Source organism: Equus caballus, chromosome 14 (assembly GCF_041296265.1).
Source record: "Equus caballus isolate H_3958 breed thoroughbred chromosome 14, TB-T2T, whole genome shotgun sequence".
Taxonomy (NCBI): domain Eukaryota; kingdom Metazoa; phylum Chordata; class Mammalia; order Perissodactyla; family Equidae; genus Equus; species Equus caballus.
Window position 1 is genome coordinate 70872694 of NC_091697.1, and position 20724 is coordinate 70893417.

At 37.0% G+C, this 20724-nt stretch overlaps 1 long non-coding RNA gene across 3 annotated transcripts; it reads left to right on the forward strand.

The window, feature by feature from the left end:
- Positions 1–2833: 2833 nt before the first annotated feature.
- On the forward strand, positions 2834–20479 carry LOC111767956 (uncharacterized). Of its 3 annotated transcripts, none has more exons than XR_011425755.1 (4): positions 2834–2903; positions 3934–4045; positions 4664–4819; positions 19107–20479. It is a non-coding gene; the product is annotated as an uncharacterized lncRNA (long non-coding RNA). The 3 variants fall into 3 exon arrangements; XR_011425754.1 differs by having other exon boundaries at positions 2854–2903; positions 3934–4049; XR_011425756.1 differs by lacking the exon at positions 3934–4045 and having other exon boundaries at positions 2856–2903.
- Positions 20480–20724: the final 245 nt, after the last annotated feature.

Here is a 20724-nt window from a genome sequence, read left to right on the forward strand (position 1 = left end):
AACTATAGTATATCAATCTTCAATGGCTAAGAAGAATAGATGTAGGTGTGCTAACATGGGAAGATATTAATTTTATACTGTTAAGAAAAAAGAAGATTAAAAAATACGAATATGATACCATTCGTATGATATAAAAAGAAACTCATAAACCAAGTATGTATACATAATAGAAAACAGTGTGGAACTATACTTACCATCGATACCTCCACACACAGGGAAGGAACTGGACTGTGGATGGTAATAAATGACACTTTAGTTTTACCTGTAATAGCTGATTTTACAAGAAGAGTGTATTTGATATGTAATTAAAATAATTTATAAAGTCCTTATTTAGGGTAGTTTTCATAAGAAAAAACCAAAATAAAACAAAACTCAACTCTTACAGAGTCCATAATTCCATGTCTGGAAGCAGGAATAGATTTCTGGGTTATCCACAAAGTTGGCCATACCTGGAACAATTTGTTTGTAGCACCTGCTTCTCCATAGGACATATTATAGCTGAGTGCTGTTCACTATCCTTTCAGGTGTCCAGGCCATTAAGCTGCCCTCTGGCTGTTTGGGACACACATACCTTGTGATGCCCTCCTTGTAGGTTACCCCATGCATGGATATCTCCACTTCAAATTTACCTGGCCTGTGACTTCTCTTTCCAGTTTCTTGGCACGTGACTAGATAGCCAATTGGATGTTAATTTAAACAAGAATTAAAATTGTTAATTGCATTAACCTTTACAAATAGTAATTGTGATGTTTACTGCCCCTTTGCTGGCAATTGGCAAGAAAAGAAATTTCAAGAATGTCCACGTGTCTAGCAGGTACTGTAGTTTATGGCATGATTTTAGGGATGGGAAAAAAGAAATGGTCTGACTAAATTCTCTCCAGCCTAATAACTGATACTTTAATTCAACAGTTTTTCACTCATAAGCTTAAAAATCAGAAGTAGAATCTAAAGGACACCACCTAAGTCAATGTTCTGAACACTGAGTCCACAGAATCCCCAAGACATCAATGAAGGGAAAGCAAGAATGGAAAAACAATACATGCATCAATGGATCTCAAAAACTTGAGAAAAGTTTTTTGAGAGGAACATGAATCTCTTGAGAATCTTCCGTATGTCCAGGGGATTGGAACTCCATTCGTTTTTCAGGCTAGTGAGGCCTGGGAAAACTTGAATCTTTAGCAGTGAAAGTCCTTTAGGACTCAGCTCCTCACTCATTTACATAGACCCTCAATTAGCTTCTCAGGCTTGTCAAATTATTTACCACCTCTAAGCATATTCTCTGGCACACCTGTCCATAAACAGTTTGCCAGCCTCAGTTATCTCATGAGGTTGGGGTAGCACGAAGACATTGTTTTCAATTGTTAAGAACAAGGTCTTTGGAACCAACTGACATCATTTGCATAATCATGGACAAGGTATTTAATTCTTGCCTCCATTTCTGGACCCGTAAGTTGGAATAATAAGAGCACCTGTCTCAAAGGGTCGTTGTGAGGATTCAGTGAGGAAATAGTGTAAAGAATGTGAAATACTGCCTGGCACATAGTAAGCATTCAGAAAATGCTAGTCATTATTAATATTGCAATTAGGGCTCCCCTATTCTTTACCACAATCTCTGGCTCTCTCTCGTTAAGGACTGCTTCCTGAAAAGTCATCCAGCTCTCCTAGGTTTCCTTCAGGAGACCATGGTCGGCCCCTCCATGAGAACACTGCTACCTATGACCAAGGGCTTGCCTCCCAGGCTCTGAGAGGAAATGTCGTTGATGAACTGGAGACACTGGTTTCTGCACAGAATACGAATCTTGCCGTCTCCACCACTCACACCTGTGTCCTAGGTACAAAGGCAGTATAACTTTGGGCCCTCTTCAAAATTTCTCCTCAAGCATCAGTGAGAATTCCTTCTCTGTGTTTCAGGTTTCTCAGTTGTAAAGTGGGGATAACAGTACCTGCCTTCTATGGTTTTCATAAAAACTAAATGTGGATTATCTAGTATCTAAACCAACCTCACCTCTTCTCCTCAAACTTAAGGCATGAGTAGGTCTGATCAGATTTCAGAAAGCATTCATGCTTCACATCAAAAGCAGTATTTCTTTAAAGCAAAATAGTCATTTTGTTATTATTTGTTATTCTGGATGTTCTCTGCTCCACTAATGTGAAAGCAGGGGAGTGTAAGCATAGTATTCATTAGGCTGAAGACGCATATTCTCTGTCTCTCTCCCCAGTGATCAATTTCTCTCTTTTATTCACTTTCTATTTCTCTCTCTTTTATAAACACGTTTTTTCAGTCTTGGAGCTGAAGGCAATACTATCAAGCCTGACTATGTTCTATTTTCTTGATAACTTCAAATAAAAATGACAAAGGGTATTCTTTGGTTTAAACCAAAACATTCCAGATATTGAGCTGCTGCTAATGCAATTTCCTATTAGTTGATATTCATTTGGGGAATCATTTATCTATAAAACAATCTTAGGATACAAAGTGTATTTTCTAAATTGTGTCTTAATAAACATTTCCCACTTCACCTTGAAGGGTTGAAATTCAATTTGATTCTACAAGTATTTATTGTGTGCCTCATACATAAAAGATACTGGTTAGGTGCAGTGTGGGATGTGCATGATAAGTAATATTTGTAGACCACATTATCATTTACAAAGTACTTTCACTCAGGTCAGCAAAGTTCTCACAAACACTTGAAAAAAGATCATTATTGTTGCTATTTTGCAGATGATGAAAGTGGGTCTCAAAAAGGTTACAGACTTCATTCAAAGTCCATCACAGACCTCATACATGCCAGAGATGCTTCTCAAACTCAAGTATTCTGATTCCATATTCCACATTCTTTCTAACTTCCAACAGAAGTTCCATTCTAGCCATCAACAAACATAGAACACATTAGGAGATATAGGTAACTTTGATACTTGACATAATATAATAAATTATAACTGAAGTTCAGACAAATTGCTATAAAATACAGAGGACCAAAATTTTTCTAATGGCTTAGACAGTTTTCACGGAAAATGGAATTTTATCTGCATATGAAGGATTATTTGTGATTTTACTGTAGGTGTAATGAAACATTTCAGAGAGGAGTAATTTTCTTGTTCTAGAGCTTTGGGTGCATTAGTAGGTTTCTTCAGAAATAAATCTGGTTGATACATATTAGGAAGGGCTGCTAACCCTTAATAGCAGTACCTTTCTAGGTCGTCACTGGTTATTGACACAAACGAGACCTGGTGACATTTAGAGATGCATCAGAACAGCATTCCTCATGACTCGGCCCAGTACAGAAGCTTCTCAGGCCTTGAGAGGCTACGCTAAGCCTTATCATCCCACAGGCTCCTCATTTGTTTTCCTAGCCCTCTGTCCACAACCATAAAATTTATTAAGTCCCGTAACACCTCCTTGAGTAGTATATTCATTTTATAAATATGTTTCTGTAGAATGATATTAAGGGAGCAGAAAGGGAAGTTGTCAAGGAGGAAAATGATCTAGGTAAGGACATTATGGTTCTTTACAGATCATAACGAGATCTTACCCCATATATACTGAGTGCTTAAGTTTATTCATGAAAAAACATTTGCTACTACTTTTGATTCTTCCTTCAGTCTTTCTCTCATCTTACCCAATGTCTTTTTGCTTTGAAATTAGTCTTTCTTGTGTTTCCTGTACTTTATTTCATTCAGGAAGTATTTGGGAACCTCTGAAAGTTACGTGATTAGGGACAACTTGACCAAAGTTGGGCTTTATTAATATTTTCCTCACTATTGCACACAATGTGGATTCAAAGAAGGAATTGAAAAAAGGTAAATCCTCTTATTGATATTGTTCACAGAAAGACAGTTCTTAATTAGATTATTATTAGTAGTTATAGATAGGAAAGGAACACATGTAAAAGACAGTCAGAAGTATAACTTACTTTCTTACTATCTTACGAGATTTGGCACCAGATTTGTAATGCAGACCTACTGTAGGAAGACTCTAAGGTTTTGAGCCAGTCTGAACAGGACAGTACCTTCTGCCAATGGAGATTGTGGTGGATGATTCGTGGTAGGTATGTCAAATTTGAGACGATGACAGAACATTCTTGGGGAGATGGTCTGTTGGCCCTTGCAGGTGAGGGGTAAGAGACATGGTTATTGATATAGGAATCTTTAGCAGAAGGAATGAATGTATGGTGGACAATAGAAAGGAGAAGATACAAAGTCTGAAGGCAAAATCTTATGTGAGATTTACACTAAATGTAAGGGACAGTAACAGGAGGCAGCAAAGAAAGAGTCAGAAAGATGCGGGGAATAAGGGAAATCAGTGTCCTAGAATCCAGTGAGAAAGGAAGCGAACAACTAGATAAATGCTGTGGAGATATCAAGGACAATATGCTTGAGAGAGATCAGGGTTTGTGACTAGGGAGTCACTGCTAACTTCTAAAAGAGGAGAGTCATAGAAGAGTAGCGTAGCTCGAAGCTACCCTGCCCAGTGTAGAACAGGAAGTAGAAGCTAAAGAATCAGCAGAAGGCCCACATGACATCTCTTTCATTTTGAGAACCTGAAATGGTCTGATGTATGTGGCTCTTCCTATCTATATTCTTTCCATTTTATCTCATTATGTTAATAATTGCATTTAACAATCATTTAATTGCATCTAACGTGAAAAATTACTTTGCCTAGAGTACGTATTTACTGTGGGAAAAATTGCATTTGATGGCTCAATTTGTATTTGGATTGAAGGATAGCCTCAGCCAATAGGAAACGAAGATTAACCATAAAGGATTCAAAGTAGAAGCAGGAGGTGACCTAGCCACACGGCAGCCCATCCACATGTTGGTAAGCTTATTTTCCAATTATCTACTTTACATCTTCTTACACTTATTTCTTATTTTGTGTCTGCTTTATGCTAGCTAGACAAAGCAGGGTGGTTACAAAATACACTCCATCACTGTATCCCAAAACTCCATGAACGATATGCACGTTCTGAGACCATTCAAACTCTATTAACAGGAAAACTACTAAATGCACCTTTTAGTAGTCCTCAGTACTCATACATCCTGATCTTTCGATAAAAATTATTCTTTTTCATGTTGGTTACAGATGATCTGTCAAATATGGCAGCAATTTCTGCAATTCTCCCTTTGATCTCCTTTATAGGGCTAGAATTCTGGATTAGTTTTACCAGGGGCAACTATTTAAACATGGCATTGTTGAGTCATAAGCATTACCCTTTCATTTCCAACTTCCCATATGGGAAACATACATCTTTTCTTGCAGTTTATTAAAATTTTGATCAAATGCATGCCACATTAAATGATGGCAGCCATATAGTGAATATATTTTGATTATTTAAAAATCAGCCAAGATTTACAGTATAATTCCATTGCTGAAGTTATTCATGACAAAGCCAAGACAAGGCTCAAAATCCTCATATATACTGTAAAGTGTAATTTAGTAAGTTTCCTTTGGACATTTGTATGAGGAACAACAGGGTTCTGGGTGGCACGTGGGGTGCAAGTTTTCATAGTTTGCAATTCCTTCTGGAGAATCTATGATCAATAGTATATAAAAGGCTCTTGCTTCTGTCTGTGAATGTTGACACAACTGTAGGGGTTTGTCACAGGTCAGGAATGTGTCACACCTAAGACAAAGGGGTAAGCAGTGTCATGAGGAAGTCCTCTTCTCCTTTGTACATTAAGAGAGTACGTAAGCTTTGTCTCATCCTTAGAGATAACAACCGAGTTTGCTCCCTTTAAATTATTTATCAATCCTCTAAAGACTAACGCTAAAAGTATCTTGGGGTTGTATGTTCCTATAGAGAACAGTGATTCCTTCTTTATTTTTCCTTTTTTTTTAAGATTGGCACCTGAGCTAACATGTGTTGACAATCTTCTTTTTTTAAAATTCTTTTTAAAGATTGGCACTTGAGCCAACTTGCCAATCTCGCTCTCTTTTTTTTTTTTTTTTTTTTTTACTTTTTCTCCCCAAATCCCCCCAAGTAGATAGTTGTATACTTTTAGTTGTGGGTCCTTCTAGTTGTGGCATGTGGGATGCTGCCTCAACATGGCCTGATGAGTGGTTCCATGTCTGGCCCAGGATCTGAACCAGCGAAACCCTGGGCCGCCGAAGCAGAGCACACGAACTTAATCACTCGGCCATGGGGCCAGCCCCTGATTCCTTCTTTATAGTAATGTTTATATCTGAGAAATCTTCATTCATTTAACGTATGCTTATTGAACATCAACTATGGGCCAGGAACTCTTCTAGGTATTAGAGACAGAGAGAACAAATTTTTCAAGATCTTAAGTTTTTGTCTTTGTCTATAATAGGCAGCCTAGGTCTATCTAACTCATTTAATCTTTCCATTGAAATCAACTTCTCAATTGCTTTGTTTTCCATTCTTGAGCACTTTTCCCTTTATGGAAATGTCTCCCATGTGTAGATGCCTGGAACTTAATGTCAAAGGGCAGGTGTGGTTTCTGTTTTGGCCATATGCCGTTCATCATATGGGCACATCCATATTTCATCTTGGACATCCATATTGTATGATACTCTCATGCCTTACTGTAACCTTGGCTCACTTCCAGCATTGCTGCTTTCTATTTTTCAGCACAAAATCTCTGTGGTTTGGTTTATTATGTCCCAGATGTATTCATTTGGACTCTTTCCCTCAGGAAGCCTGGGGTCTCAGGGTGGTAGTGTATGAGACAAACGCTCAGAATTTCCTGTAATGAGTCCTGATCCCAGCTTCATGATGTTTTCACTGACCCCTCATGGAGAGCTGTATCTGCCAGATCATTATTTCCTTGCTGAAGCTGTTCCCTGCAATTTTCTTTGGGAGGCTTAACATTCCAGCTTTTTGTGAGGCATCCAGATGAACCTATTTGAATTTCATGGTTGGGGAAATTTATTCATGAAACTTGGACTTTTGCTTGATGTTGCCTATTGATCTCTAGGTCTTCACTGACATCCTAAACAGATACAGTAGCCCAGAAGCTGTTGCTTAATTATATTCTTTTGGGAGAAGTGAGTTGCAAGGAGGAGAGGTAAAACCCAACTTGCCTGTATAAAAAAGCCCAGAAAGAAGAACTTTTGGGTAGACTCTTTTAGGGTATCATGCTATTTACAGAATAGTGATTTATATGGATCAAAATAAACATAATAATTCTCTAATATAGGGACCCAATGGGACCCAGTTAATCAGCTTGGAAGTGCTAACCTGTGCTGCAATACACAATTGCTCTGAGGTCCCAAGTGATTTCATTTCTTTGTCCCTCCACTTTTTATCTGCAAAGATAGAATAAAATAAATGAGCTTACAAAGTCCCCAGTGGCAGGATGGAAGAATGGGTGATACATTATTTCATAAAGGCAGGTGGACTGTCTTGCCATTCCAACTTCCTCACAAATAGAGAGAACACAGCATCTTCTCCATTTTATGTAATGCGTTGAGAGAGTTGCCAAATTTAATGCCATACAATCTTTCATTAGATCTGCAAGTTTACTTCTCAAGCCTGAATTCTTAAATAAAAAAATCTTAGGTACGATGTCATGTCCAAGTTACTAATTGGGTTAAACCTAGGCTGAGCTTAATAAAATGAAAGTACATTTAACAGTGGAATAAGGGGAAAAAATGTCAGCCAAATCATGAATCCTGTTCCAAAAATAAATTAAAGTGTTATGACAAGGCTCATGTTAATTTAGCTATGCTCTCAATAAACTATTCAGTAGGCAGGCAGCAACCACAATCTGCCAGTTGTTATTTTAGAGCTGAAAGACCCTTATTCCCTAACTATAAAATAAAATATATAAATGTGTATGTTTGGGTGGACAGTTTTATGTGAGAATCACGTTGAATGAGACTGATACACAATTCAATAATCAACATACGGTCTCAACCGCAGCGTGCCACAAATGCCCAGCCACATGCCAATGGGAAAAATAGCCCTTCCTCTCACCCACCCAGAGTCCCCTATAAAATACATGGGAAAAAGGGTGTCTGTCTAAAAAAAGGAATAGAGAAGGGTGTGGCAAAAAAGGAGAACAGGCAAGGCAGACATGGCAAAGCAAAAGCCATACATGTCAAAATTCCAAAAGAGGAACTCCAATCAGAAGACACAAAGGTAGGAAATTTGGTTAGATAGTCATATTTCAAAAATAAAATAAAATAAAATATTACTCTTCTCCTTTTTATCTTTTTATATTGACTTCTTGGAAAATTCTGTCTTGACAAAGATGAGTAGAGTATACACTGTGGCAACATTTGCATGATGTCATCATTGGGGTCTCACTGGGTATAAGGATGACCCAAGGATACTGAATGGAACCACTGCTGCCTGGCTGATTTTTCTCTCCTGGCTTGTACACTTCCATCCAAATGAGTGTTTCACTTCCTAGCTCTTAACACAAAAGATGTTCAATACATGCTGGCTTATTAGCTCTGTCTCTCTCACTTTCCAAATTACCTGTCCCAATTCTCTCTTTTCCCTTTTGCCCTTTCTTAATTTGCTCTGTCTTAGACATGTCTTCCTTAGGCTATTTGAGTTTACCTGTATTTAAGAAGAGATCTAAGACAATTTGTCTAAAGAACACAATCACTTCAAGTTCTTTTCCCCCATACCTGATCTACCCCTCTCATGTAAGAATATTCTTTAGATCCTGTACAGCTTTGCTCTAATACAGTTTTCTAGATTCCCTTCACTAAGTACCTGGTAAGAATCCTGTAGTGTGGTCAAGAGAACAGTTTCTCTTTCTTTTCTGTGTGGCCCTTGCTACTGTTATCCATTATTGGTCTTGGTACTGGTATTTCCTTGCTTTAGGACACTCGCTACTTTTTGTTTGGTGTTGGTATTTTCTTGTTCTAGGGCCCTTGCTATTTTTTTGGATTCCTGAGTATTTGCATGTGCACTGGCTTTGAGTTCTCCTTAGCACAATCTTTGTTAGCTGGTATCTGTGCGAGTTTGTTTCCTTTGATGTGGACCACAGAATGCAGGGAAGGACTGTGTTCTGTCACCTTTCTTTCTCAGCTTCCACTCTGGGTGATCTGTGTTAGGATATGAAGAACGTTTCCTTTTTGGTTGTTTGTTTAATTGGAATTTTTGAGGTTAAACATATTTGCCACAATAGGAAAATGATGAATGCCACGATATGTTTTTCTTTAGCTCCGTTAGACATCTCTTTTATATCTACCTAATCCCTTACTCTAATCCAATTTACCTTTGCAAGAGTTGGAGAACAGGCATGACGAGGTTGGAGGAGTATAGGAGGAGTGTTTTTGTTTAATGGTTTTATTCTCCATGACACATAGGCTTCAGATCCATTAGTACTGCCTCATTCTTATAAAAAGACAGTTTGAGCCCTAATGTTAAGAACCCATCTGGAAGAGATTTGAGTTTTTTCAATCAAACTCCTGGAACACCAACCACCATAGTAAATAAACATATGAAAAGGTGTTTAACTTAATTAGTCATTAGGGAAATGAAAATTAGTCTGCAATGTGATACCTCTATTTGCTCACTAGAATGGCTGAAACGCAAATGACAGACAATACCAAGTGTTGACAAGGTTGTAAAAAAGCTGGAATTCTCACACACTATTATAAGTGGGAGTATAAATTGGAAAAAAAGACTTTGGAAAACTATTTGGCAACATCCACCAAAATGAATGTATGCCTATCATTTGACCTAGTGATCTCAGTGCTAGATGTGTGCTCAATTGAAAGATGTGTTTAATCACGTTATGACAACACTATTTATAATAGCCTCTAAGGAGAACCAAATGAAGTCATTTGTGTTGTATTCATATAACGGGATATCGTACAGCATTAGAATGAACAAATCATTGCTTCAGGCAATAACTTGGATGAATTTAAAATTATAATAGAGGGACAAAAAACCAAAGGCAAAAGAGTGCACACTGTGCTTTGAAAAACAGAAAAAATTAATCTACATGTTAGAATTTAGGATATTAGTTACCTTTCGGAGGATAGAGCCAGGGAGGAGCTAGGAGAGGACTTCAGGGTTGCCTGTAGCGTCCTCCTCTTGATCTGGGTAGCAGTTATGTGAGTGGGCTCACTTTGCATATAATTATACAGAAAAACCTGTATAATCATGATTTGTGTGCTTTTCTCTTGGTACATTGTAATTCAGTAAAAACGTACCCAAAAGAAAACAAAAGAAAAGAATACCATTTAGATGTTTACTAATCATGTCCACTAACTGCAAACAGAAGGAGCTAACTGTTGACAAATTTAAAAAAAGTAATGGTTTGCATGATAAAACTGAGGTCACACACTCCCCCCCCCCGCACAGAAAATTCATGAATAATACCAATAATCTATAAACATTTTAAAAATTATGTTTAAAATAACAGCCATGTAGACATAAAAAGTAATTATATTTTACTTTTTCCAGTATTTTGAAAGAAACTGATTTTCATTTCATTCCTGAAACGTTTACTTTTTTCCTATTCTGCAGGAAGAAAACCGAAGTAAAAAGATATTTCTCGGCTCAGGATTCTTGGAAAATCTCTAGAAACAGAAAGTAGATTAACCTCATAGTCTTGCTGGTTTAGCAGAAATTTTCAGAAGTCAAAAGGAGTTAGAAAGTGAATCTCTACCCCCAAATTTAACATATTTGCCTGCACATGTTCATGCCCTCATCAGTCAAAAGGGATCATTTTTAGTTCTTTACATATACATTTGATAAGTAATATAAAATGCCTCTGCCTTCAAACTGTGACATCACTGTCTGATTTACCAAGGTTCAAGGAAAAGAAGAAGCCACTTAGAGGTGAATAAATCAGCCAAACTAAATCTTTTAGTTTAATCTGATTCTGTTGCTGTCACATAGACACGGCAGAAATGAACTCTTCTAAAAAAGTAAAAATGACAGTAATTTTAAAATGGTTTGTAAAACAATGATAAAACATGTAGAAAGAATCTCAGTCTGACTAAATGGTATTTTTAAAAATTGAAGACAGTCTTTCTATTTCTATGAATGAATAACTGATTGATTGCAAATGATACATTCCTGTTATTAATGAGACCTGACAATTCCATTAGACTAATATGCAACCACTGCACTTTAATTTTCTTGATGAGCTTATCATTCATTTTTTTCAGAGCTGAGGAATGCAGAAGGAAAGCAAGAGTATTTAGAAGGTGAAATGAAGGGACAAATTGAAGGAGCAGAGGATTTGTTCATATTTCTCTTCTAGATCAAAAGATAAAGACGAATGTTAGGGCTTCTAACCCAGCAGGAGTTATGCTGTCAATTCTCAAGTAATCCATTAGTCAATTTTTATACTGTTTGAACAACTACATTTTAGTCAGCCAATTTATTGAATATTAGTCCACTCTTTCGAATTCCCTAGAGCCAGATGCTTAAACCATTCAAAGAAATCTGAGACCAAGAGTCCATGAGACTAAACTCTATGCTTTATCCAACTTAAAAATAACAGCAACACCTCCAAATGTAGGATCTTCTAAGTAATTGGGTTTAACAGGCTGACTCTGTAAGATTCAATAACTCTCTGTCCTTGAACAAATCACTCTACCACTAATGAAGACTATTTTTGGCACTTCGAATGCAAAAGTGTTTTGAGAGGCTGAAGTAATGATACAAGGTCATATCAAATAGCAACTTATTTCCATATGGCTAGATCTATGAGGGTCCAAAGAAGGATTCCGTTAAGATAATTGCAGAAAATATGAGGAAAACACATGTGCAAAGGAAACTACAAAACACAGAGTTTGAAGAATACCAAATTTATTTAGCTGTAAAAGGTAAAATACAAAAAATTAGTTATATGCATAAATGACAATTCCAAATGATTCTTATGTATACCAATCTCATTTGAGCTATATCCATACATTTGTCATTTAATGGAAATGACAACTTAAATTTATTGAAAATGCAATTTAGGGAAACAATTATTTATTCATTCACCTTCTTCAAAAAATATTTGCTGAGTACTTGTACTTTCCTATGCTAAGTTGCTTGGGACAAGAAACATCAAATGAGACTTCATCCAATTCTCAAGACTTTAAAAAGCACTAGCGGAGAAAGACACCTAATGTTGTTTTTGGTTGTAGATTGTATTTACTTATTTGTTTTGTTGTTAATATAAAGGATATGAGAGAAGTATTTTAAAAATCTACAAGAGTGCAGAGAAAGCAGAGATCTCAAGTGAATGGAATAATCAGAGATATTTTCATGGAGCAGACATGAACCGGGCGTTATCGAGATAAAGGTCTACAGGAGACAGGAGAATGACGTAAACGAACAAAGTGGGCGAGCCATTTGTAAGACAAAGTGAAGTGGCATAGACTAAAGAAAATTAGAGAGTGCGTGTTCTTTTTAAAGGGGAAGAACTTTCCTTAGTTCTAGCTGATTATCGCCATGTATAAAAATCCTTATGTGGCAAAGTTTTCCAGTTTCTCAAGAGAAGCCACAAATATGTATTTTTATGTGCAATCTCCATACTTCTAAATTTTGCACAAAACTTTTTTTTTGGTAGGGAAGGTTGGCCCTGAGTTAACGTCTGTGCCAATCTCCCCCTATTTTGTATGTGGGATGCCACCACAGCATGGCTTGACCAGCAGTGTGTATGTCTGCACCCAGGATCTGAACCTGTGAACTCTGGGCTGCCAAAGCACAGTGTGCAAATATAACCACTAAGGTACTGGGCCAGGCCCCAACAAAATTTTGTGTATATGTATATATACCTATTTATAGATATAATTTTTTAAATTATATCTAATATATAAACTGACTTTATTCTATAAACTCATATATATATAATACACCCAGAAATTATACATACACAGCAAAATATATCTAAAGCCCATATTTGACCATATTTGACTAGCCTGATTTGCAATCTCCACATTATATCTTGGCCTATGTAACTATGTAAAATGGTTGAGTGCAATAAAATGAAGAGAGAGCTCTCTAGAAGAGAAAGTGATAAGGGGAAGAGCAAGAGAAGGTCAGTTAACATTGAGAGGTCCCAATTGTCTCTTTGTGTGTGTGTGTGTATGTGTGTGTGTGTATGCATGTTTGTTTGTGTCTATATATACAAATGAACCAGAATTAGATATTGCTGGCAGGTCACATGGTTATTGGATACCATAATAATGAGTTTTGAACTTTTTCAGAAGGCCCTAGAAACTACCTAAAGGTTTTGAGCAAAAGAGTGACTCCGTGCAATTACCCTGCAAGAAATTCTAGACCAAAGATTCAAGACACAAAAACCTCTTAGCTGCCTACTGTACTGGTCCAGCCATAAAGTGACTGGAACCTGACCTGAAGTGGTAGCTATGGCAACAGAGAGAAAGGAGTGGGTGTGAGAGACACTGTAATTGAACAGGCTTGAAAATTGAATAGACATAAGCAAAGGTTTAAAAGGAGATTCCAAGATTTATTCCAAGATTTCATGTCTTTTTGCCCACGAAGATGTATGTAGAGCCATTAATGTTAAGACTAAAGACTATAAACTGATAAGGGCAGATATGGGTTAATTTTAAACATGTTAAGGTGGTAGTGTGTACAAAGTCCCCACGTCTAAGTTTAGAGACATTTTGAAATCAGTTTTCAGCCATATTTGAGATGGAAATAATGTGAACACATGATGCATTTCATTTTATTTCTCATTGAATTTAAAGGCCTGAATACAATTCAACTTTTCTCAATTAAATTTAATTTTAAAATTCTGATCGATTACCTTCTAAGAGCCAGGCACTGAACTCTTACGCAAACAGCCCACACTTCCAATTTGGTTTTGAAAAGTTCTCCATTACTGTAGATATGCCTACTAAAGTGTGACCACTAAAAAATTAACTAAACAGTATGCTTTGAATTTCATCCCTGTGGGATACAAAATAATAAGAAGAAAAAACATTAAATCACTTTTCATATTCATTTTTTCATAGCACTTTCCAGAGATTTTCCTATAAAAGTAAGTGTTTTGGTCAAATAGACCCTCCTGGATTACTTTTGGAAACTTCAGATTTGCTGTGACTACTTGGGGTCAAACAACTATACTGCCTCCAAGGGGACAGGACTGTCATTGAATGTCCAAAATGTCATGTGGATTGATGAGTCATGGGACTACTTGTGAAGTATCCAGTCTGAGCGTTTTGGAAAAGGATCTGAGCCTGTAATAAACAACACATCTACAATCCGATTACTAGAACACAAGCTGGCTGTACTCATCTTATAATAGTGCTTCTTCCAAATTCTGTGTGCTGTAAACTCCACTCAGTTCAAAAAGCCGAGACTTGCTGATTAGTTGGTTGTTGAGTCAGAGCCCCAGGCAAAACACGGATTTTGTCTTACATTGTGGTGAACATTCAGTTTCTCCTCTGAGAACATCTGAAAACAGCAGTGTTTTCGTTTCAGGAAATTTCTGGAATTAGTTATTTGATATTTTCCTCTCTTCGTTGTTCTACTTTCTAGATGTTTTAAAACTTTATCTTCCGGAATTTCTTCTGATCTTTTTTTCAGTTATTGTATATCCATTTTCAAGGAAACTTTTCTTATCTGAGTACTCTTTTTGTATAGCTCCTGTTCCTGTTTAATGAATGTGATTTAGTTTCTAAGGATATTCCATACATTTGTATGTATATTTTTCTTTCTTTTGTGAGTTTTCTTCTGCTATCTTCATTGACTCTTTGTTCTGATTTCTTTCTTTTTCTTCCTTTCCCTAATCTTTGTGTTTCATGTTAGAGACTTTGTTTAAATGTCTGGTAATCTTTGGCTGTTCCTTTTATTTAAGAGAAGTGAAGCACTGCAAAGATGTTTACAAATTCTATTTGCGTGGGTGGGGTTTGTTGACTGGTGGTCTTATTTTTGGGTTAACTTTCTTGGCCATTTCATTTAGAAACTCTAATCATCAGTATCTAAAGACGTCCTCTCTTGTCTCAGTAACTTTCCTTGGAAAAAGTCTTTAGTCTAGAGGTCAGCAAACTTTTTCTACAAAAGGCCAGATAGCATATATTTTGTGCTTTGTCAGCTATCCAGTCTTTGTTGTAACTATTCAACTCTGCCGTTGTAGCACAAAAGCAGGCATAGACCATTCATAAATGAAGGATGTGGCTATGTTACAATAAAACCTTATAAAAATAGGCAGCAGGCCATTGTTTCCAACTCCTGCTCTAATCTCCTGCCATGGGCAATAAACTTGACTGCCAACATTGAGAGTCTAGTAAAAGAAGGAGGCCAGAGACATTATCATTTAATATATTGTCTTTAATAAATCCTCCTATTTTCAATATGACATCCTATCCTCAGCTGTAACTGGTGCTCTTGGGATTAAAGTGCCCCCTGCCAATCTCCAGAAAGTAAATTTCCAGTCTTTGGCTGTGAAGGGTAAGGGGGAGTAAGCAGCTCTACAGAGTGTGGGATATGGTCTGAGAGGCATTCAAGCAGTACACCTGTTTTCTTCATCACCTGCTCCCCTACCACCAGCTCTACCTGGTTCCTTCAACTCCTGAGCCTTTCCAGGGTGTTGTCATGAATGTGCCTGGAGCTGGCCTCCTCCATTGCTGGTTTATGGTTTCTTCTGGTCAATATAACCACTTGTAAGTCAATAACCATTCATCTAAATGCTTTCTGGTTTCCAACATTGTATTGCTGTACTTGCCTCTCCTGTTTCCTTTGTACTTTAAGATTTGCTTTCCAAAGCTTCTTTAACTCATATTTTAGTGGAGTTTCTGATGGGATTAGCAGTGAATATGTGTGACAAGTTTTCCATGTTTAACAGGCAGTCTTCAGAAAGCATATGTATTTTTTGACCTTTGATATTCTGGCCTTAATTTAATGCCACCTAATTGCAAGAGTAAGACCTTTATAGTCAAGAGCATACTTTTACCCATAGATTTACTTGATAATATCTTGACGCCCACAGAAGAAGACCTCTCATCTCTGATTGCTGCCTCTGAAATATTAGATGGTTAACTACAGTTTATATTTTTTACTCCTTGCAACTTTCACAGTTTCCATCTGAAAAAAATAAGATTGCTTCAAGGTAGGATAAATACAGTTTTATGTATCCACCCCACATAGGGAATTTCTACTTTTTTTCATGCCCCAGGTAACTAAAACACCCTACTCATCAATTCTTTCATAAACCAGGGGCAAATATTTTATATCTTTTCCACATGATACTCCCTCAAATGTGAAGTCTCTCTTCTTTGTCCTATTCCACCTCTGTACTCTCTGTCTTGTTTTTTATGATTCTGTTTCTATGTCCACTCTTTATAGCTCATAATTATTATAACTCATATTAATTTTTTATTTCTGTATAACAAATTAACACAACTTTAGTGGCTTAAAACCACATCCATCCATTACCTCACAGTTGTATAGGTCATAGTGAGCTTCACTATGTTCTGCACTTAGGACTGAAATCAAGGTGTTGGCTGGGCTCAGCTCTCATCTGGAGTCTCTACGAAAGAATCCACTTTCAACCTCATTCATGTTGTTGGCAGCATTTAGTTCTTTGTGGTTATAGGACAAAGATCCCCATTTCTTCACTGGCTGTCAGCCAGGGGCCTTTCCAAATTCCTTAAGGCCATCCACATTCCTTCTCACCTGACCCCTTTCATCTTCAAAGAAACAATGGTGCTTCACATTTCTCTCTCTCTTCAGCTATCAGCCAGAGACAGCTCTCTGCTTCTGTGGGCTCATGTGATTAGATCAGTTTTACCTGAATAATCTCCCCATATTAAGGTCAACTTGATAACATAATATAAGTACGGGGTGATACCTTTGACATATGAGCAGGTTGTATAGATTAGGCTGGGACATCTTTGAGGAGTCATTTTAGAAATTCCACCTATCATACGTCTATTCATTCTGCAGAAGTGTCATTGGCACCAGGATTGTGTAACAGATTTTGCTCAAAGTTTGGGTTAGCAGAGATGACCATAACTCAACAGAGAATATCTTAAAATAGCATATCAGCTATCATTGTCCTGAAACACTTGGTTGTTCCCCACACTGGGGAATTTCTTGAGGAACTCCTCCTTCAGCTGGGCCCCAGCCTCCAGTGCTGTTGTGGCTCTTCTCCTTTTCTTTCCTCACATCTCTCTCTCTTCCCAAATTTAAAGTACTTCAGTCATTAGATCCTCCAGTTTCTGGATAAAAATTTCCAGATTCCCATTTACTTCCACAAGCAGAACAATTCAGTTACAGACTCTCCTCAGAGACGATTCTCAGGGTGTTGGATGAGTGAGGAAATTCACTTTTCGTATCTAAATATACCCATTAGCAAAATGAGAATTTTCTTCCAAAAAGGATTCTGCTTTTTCCCTATCTCTCCCATTTCAACCACTTGTATGTTCTTACTCTTATAAATTATTACCTCTTATACCAAAGATTTTTTTTAATTGATGACCATTAGATGATAAAATACACGTAAACTGCTTAGCATATTCTAAGAAACATGGCTAGCAACAAATGTTAGCAAATATTTTTATTGGAGCTACAGTAGGACAGTGGATCATTTAGCATTCCTCAAATAACATCATTTAAAAAGGTGCCTAGGGGCTGGCCCTGTGGCCGAGTGGTTGAGTTCACACATTCTGCTTCTGTGGCCAGGGGTTTGCCACTTTGGATCCTGGGAACAGACCGACACACGACTCGTCAAGCCATGCTGTGGCAGCACCCCACATAGAAGAACTGGAAGGACTTACAATGAAGATATATACAATTATGTGCTGAGGCTTTGGGGAGAACAAAAAACGAAAAAAAAGCTGCCTATATGTAAGGATGCATTAAAACTAGACAGACAGGTAATAAAAGTCAAAACCAGCAACAAAAAAGCCACAGCTATTTGAGCTAGATCTCTAATAGGATTAAAAGTGACCCGGACACATTTCACCATTATGAGAGGAGAAACAGCTAGGTGGCCAGCAGAGGGAACACAACTTTACTCAAATTCTGCTCTCTATGAATCAGCTGAATTCTCCTGTCTCCCTAATTAAAGCTTGATGCACAGCCTCAGGGCAGAGACCTTGCCCACCGTGTTTTAGGTAATCCAAAGTATGCAGTCAATGCTCGATAATTAGTAATAATATTGAATCTCACTCCCTGGGCAATGCTCCCAGTATTGATGATGTCAGTGAAGATTATGTCTCCCAGAAAACATGTAGGATAAATTTCTTGGCCGGGCCTCCGTTAGAAGGGGAAGAGAAAAAGGAACTAAAGCCTATTATGCAATAAGTCCTGCAGCTTAGGAAAAAATATCACAATCACAGGAGAATGTTCAAGTGCCTACTTGTCTTTTTTTCCCCTTTCCCTCTTTTTATTTGCTGTATGTTTAATTCATAATATAATAATAGACACCCATAAATCCATAATCCAATCCAAGAAATAAAACACTAACAAATAAGATACAAAAGACCCAAGAGTGATATGCAAATTATCTAACAACAGAAAAACAGAGGAACAGACAAAGAGAGCTGGTGCTGACCTAACTTCTAGAGTTGGTTTTGGGGACCCCGTACTGTGCTAACGGGGGTAACCCTTCCGTGCTGGATCCTGAAGAGACCTGGAAGGAAGTGCAGATGAAGGGCTGTGGGGAGGCTGGGTGGAGAGTATACTCAGATGCATTGGAGCCCAGCTGTTTACCAACTAGTATGGAATTAGTTCAATCACTTAACAGTCTCTCTCCAGAAGTAAGCATCATTGTGAATTTTATATTCATTATTCTATTAAGCTCACATGTAAATACTCACATCTCCACCCACATACATATACATATTTCCACAATTATTAAGCATTTTGAAAGAGAGTATCTTTCAATAAACTTGTAAAGGACATTAACAACAGGAGTTTTTATGGAATAAGGAGAAGTATAATTTAAAAAATCAGATTAAAGTGTTTCAGAGCTCTGTTATATACGCTGGTAACTGGGAAATGGAATTTTAGGGAAGATCACTGCCTCAAGTTCCATGAAAATGAAACAACAAGCAATCCAGCCATTGATCTATCATCAATACATATACACACTCATGTCACCTTTGGTTTGGGTTTTTTCACTTTGTTGATTTGGATCATTATTATTTTGATGACTTCTAGTCCTCCTAATATCCTTGTACTGATTTTTCTCACATCTAGAGTAATGAGCCAGCTGAAAAGAGCAGCACTCAGTCCTCACCGTCTTGGTCCAGTCTTCTCCATGTGAAGAGCTGTCTGGATGTGAACACATTCACGAGATCATCTTAGGGAACTCAAACCCATCTTACAATATGATCATTCTTCAATCAGCAATGATCTTTGTTACACAAAAATATATCAAATGTTAGTTTTATTTCTGTTAAAACTCATTAATATAAAGTAAAATTTCAGAGTGCTTTTGTGAAACTGGGAATCAGAATGAGCCTTTCCTAATAAGCTGGTCCTGGAACTCTGAAGTCAGATATTTGTGGTCATAGCCTCTATTGTTATCTTGAATTTTTGTTGTTGTTGTTGTAAACCTCTCAACTCTTCAAAGGACCTCTTTGTTAACATTCCCATTATTCAGAATTAGTTCCATGCCTGAACTCCTGCTCCCTAGACGGCAAACACAACTCCATGGTCAATCCATAGCTTCACTAATGGCAACTCCAGTCACATAACAGATGGGAACACTAATGAATAAAATGCCCTCTGTCAGAACAAACATTATCTATCTATATCTACATTTATATCTATCTTCATTTATCTCTATCTATATAAAAATGTAATCACAGAAACCGTGGTTCATTTTCTGATCCAGAAATCAGCTCTAGTGGTTGCTGATATTCTTTTGAAGACCATAGAAATAAGCATTTTAGATCAGTATTATCAAAGAAATTCCCAAATGCATGATCATTTTGAAGAGAATACTCTGACACTTCTCATAACTTCATCTTAATTCTCAATAAATCTCTCTTCATCCTGTTATTTTGTAGTCAATATTCTGTGTTCTAATATGTAGAGCTGGGAATACAAGGATAGTGGGTATGGGAAACTGGATAATGTGAAAAATACTAGTGGGGTAAATTTACATATGGCATGAAGAGAATATTTACCCAACAAATTAACTGTTAAAATTTAGCTTAAGTCATGCCTATAAGGTATATAAATTCTTTAATTTGCTGAATTCTTCTTCTTTTGATACTTTTTTCTGTAGGTCATTTTAAACGTTTCTTGCTTTATTCTCTCTCCACTAATTAGTCGTTACATTTTCAACAATATTTTGTAGGGTAACAAGTGAGTTACTTTTCGCATTTGAAATTTCAACAACCAGACCAAGAAAGCTCAAGCTACTTTCCTTTAAGTAGTTTCTGGCAAAGAATTCTGACGTAGGTAACTTACTGTTTACATGCTACATCCTGCCGAGTTCTGGATTTGGACTTGGAGAATCTGTGATAGAGAAATTCTTAAATGTTTAGCTCAGTTTGAACTAATGTTTTTGTTTGGAATTTGCACGTAATTTTTTCCAAATAAACTATATGAGAAAATCGTAACTTCCTGACTTCCAGTATATATATTTTGTATTTTTGTGGGGAAGTAAAGAATGTTAATGAGGTTTATACTAAAGGTTTGGTTTTGAGGATTTTTAAAAAGGAATTTTGCATTATCTCATTTAATCTCCCTTACTTTGATAAGTTGCACTATCAACTTAACCAAAATGAGTAATTTTGTGTGCATCCCAATATTCAGTCAATGCAGTTTGCCATTGAATTTCATTCACTGTCTTAAATTGAGAAGA